General features: G+C 52.4%; 1 long non-coding RNA gene across 1 annotated transcript; it reads right to left on the minus strand.

Annotated features, from left to right (window-relative positions):
* Positions 1-311: 311 nt before the first annotated feature.
* On the minus strand, positions 312-1986 carry LOC113956448. Its single transcript, XR_003530858.1, has 2 exons — positions 1896-1986; positions 312-1378 (listed from the first exon to the last, which is right to left on the minus strand). It is a non-coding gene; the product is annotated as an uncharacterized LOC113956448 (long non-coding RNA).
* Between the last annotated feature and the right edge of the window lie 234 nt (positions 1987-2220).

Here is a 2220-nt window from a genome sequence, read left to right on the forward strand (position 1 = left end):
CTGGATCCAGAATAAACTACTTTGCTTAAAATCTGCTTAAAAATCTTGTTATGGGTTGAATCTTATTGAAGGCTATATAAAAATAAATAAATGCCTCCCCAGCTCTACTTCACACAACAGTAAGAAACGCTAGAGGTGGACTTGCAGACTTTTGAATGGAGGCAATCCTATTTTTGTACAGTACAGAAAGAAAGAGACAGTCATGGCACAGCAGAATGTGCAACCTCTAAAGAAAAGGACAGAGGGAAAAGAAATACAGGGAGAAAGGATATGTTCTGTTAGAAAGAAAAAAAAAGCCTTGGTAATATATATTTGTTTTATGGTGATATGTTTTATTAATGACATTTTAAACACTGTTTTGGCTTGTTTATACACCAGTTTTATACAGATTTAACTAAATTGGTTTACAAAACAATTGAATTAAGTCAGGCAATCTCTGAGAGCACAGGCACCTGTATCATAAGTGTTTATATTGGCTTAGCTTGTGTTAGTAAATCATCCTTTGCTGCCCGGCTTCTTCCCACAGCAGTTGCTTGATTGCATTGTAAGTGGCTTTGCCTCCCTCTCTCTCTCTGGAATTTGACACCATTCCCCTGCAGCAGAACAGCCGTGAGCAGGGAGGAAAGGCAGAATGAAGGCCGGTTTCCCCGGTGGGCTTTCTGGGACGAAAAAGAGGTGGACTTTTTCCTGAGGAGGAAAAAGAGGCAGAGGGGATGGGTAGCAGCTTTGCAGATGCAATGCCTGCATCAGCTCAGAGATGCTGCTTGCAGCTGACTACAGTGGAGCTCTGGCTCACCCAACAGCCATTTTAGTTGCTGGAGCTCAGACGCTAGCAAAAAAGTTTTCCGGTTTTGTTTTTTTTTTCTGCAAGTGAGCAGTGCATGTGAAGATGCCAATTCTTCATGTTTTGTCCCCGTGCTGGCTAATTTCCTCCTAACCTAAAATGTTTTTTGAAAATGTCTTTTTGCCAGGTACAGGGATGCTGCTGTTAAGACAGTTTCCATTGCCTCACACTGAAGCAGGATTCTTCACTGACTACTGCAGCGTGGGCCCCAGAGAGGTACAGAGCAGCACATGCCCCTTGCAAACCAGCCTCTGTTGGTCAACAGCCCTGACATTTTTGTACCTTCCTGCGCTTTACTTGTTGCTGGACTCACACATCAGCAGGTGACATTTCAGCCTCGACCTATGGCTGATGCGTGAGGAGAAAGAGAGACAGTAGCCAGGGTCTGTGGAGGAACCACACAATGTGCAGCACCCATCACGGAGGATCAGCTGCCTGGCACTCAGCGTGTCATCTGTCCCGTCAGCTGATGGTGCTGCCCGTGTCCAGATGTTCACAGATGGTGCTGTGTGGAGAAACAGGGAGCAGAGCTTCCTGCGGGACGACAAGTGCACAGCTTTATAAAACCAGTTGTGTAGGCCTTCAGTGAGGAAGGAGGAAGGTGTGTGCCCCGACGTGTTGTGACCACGGCCAGTGTCAGGGTAACATTATTTTTGTAGTGTTACTGTTGTAGCAACACGTTCCAAGTACCCCCTGCGGTGCAGGACTGGTCTCCCAGACCGGACCTCCAGGATGAGAGATCCAACTGGCAGTCTGGCCTGGGACTCGGCGGGACCTTCGTGGGGTGCAGGGGAGATGGACCCTCCGAGGCCTCTCTCCTAGGAGCACAGCCGGACAGCAAGTCGCTGAGGGGCAGGGGGACAGGGGCAGCCTCTCTGCCCGAGGGTCTGCCAGCAGACACTCGGGGCAGCGCGGGGCAAGGCGGATCACACACAGAGCCCACACACACACACGCAGCCCCTCCCAACCCACACACACACACAGACACCCCCCCCCCCCGAGACTCCCACACACACAGACTCCCACATACAGAGCCACACACGGAGCCTACCCCCAGAGCCCCCTCGGCTCCTCCCGCCGGGGCCGGGGGCGGGGCCGGGGCCGTGCACGGCTCACCGGGGGCGGCGGGCGCCACCTGCCGGGCGGCGCTGGGCCGGGCCCGGGCCGCTGCCACCCGCCGCTCCCTCACAGGCCGTGCCCCCGGCCGCCCTCCCTCCCTTGCCCGGCCGCACAGATCCTGTCCCTTTATTAATTTTTGCTTCACACTTTCCCTGGCCGTGCGTCGCCACTGCGACCGTCCAAGATGCTCAGTCTCACTAGGGCATCCTTCCCAATCTGCTACCTATCAAGCTAAATGAGGCATAATTAGGAATAAT

The sequence above is a fragment of the Corapipo altera genome, unplaced genomic scaffold (assembly GCF_003945725.1).
Source record: "Corapipo altera isolate COAL_440 unplaced genomic scaffold, ASM394572v1 1, whole genome shotgun sequence".
Lineage (NCBI taxonomy): Eukaryota > Metazoa > Chordata > Aves > Passeriformes > Pipridae > Corapipo > Corapipo altera.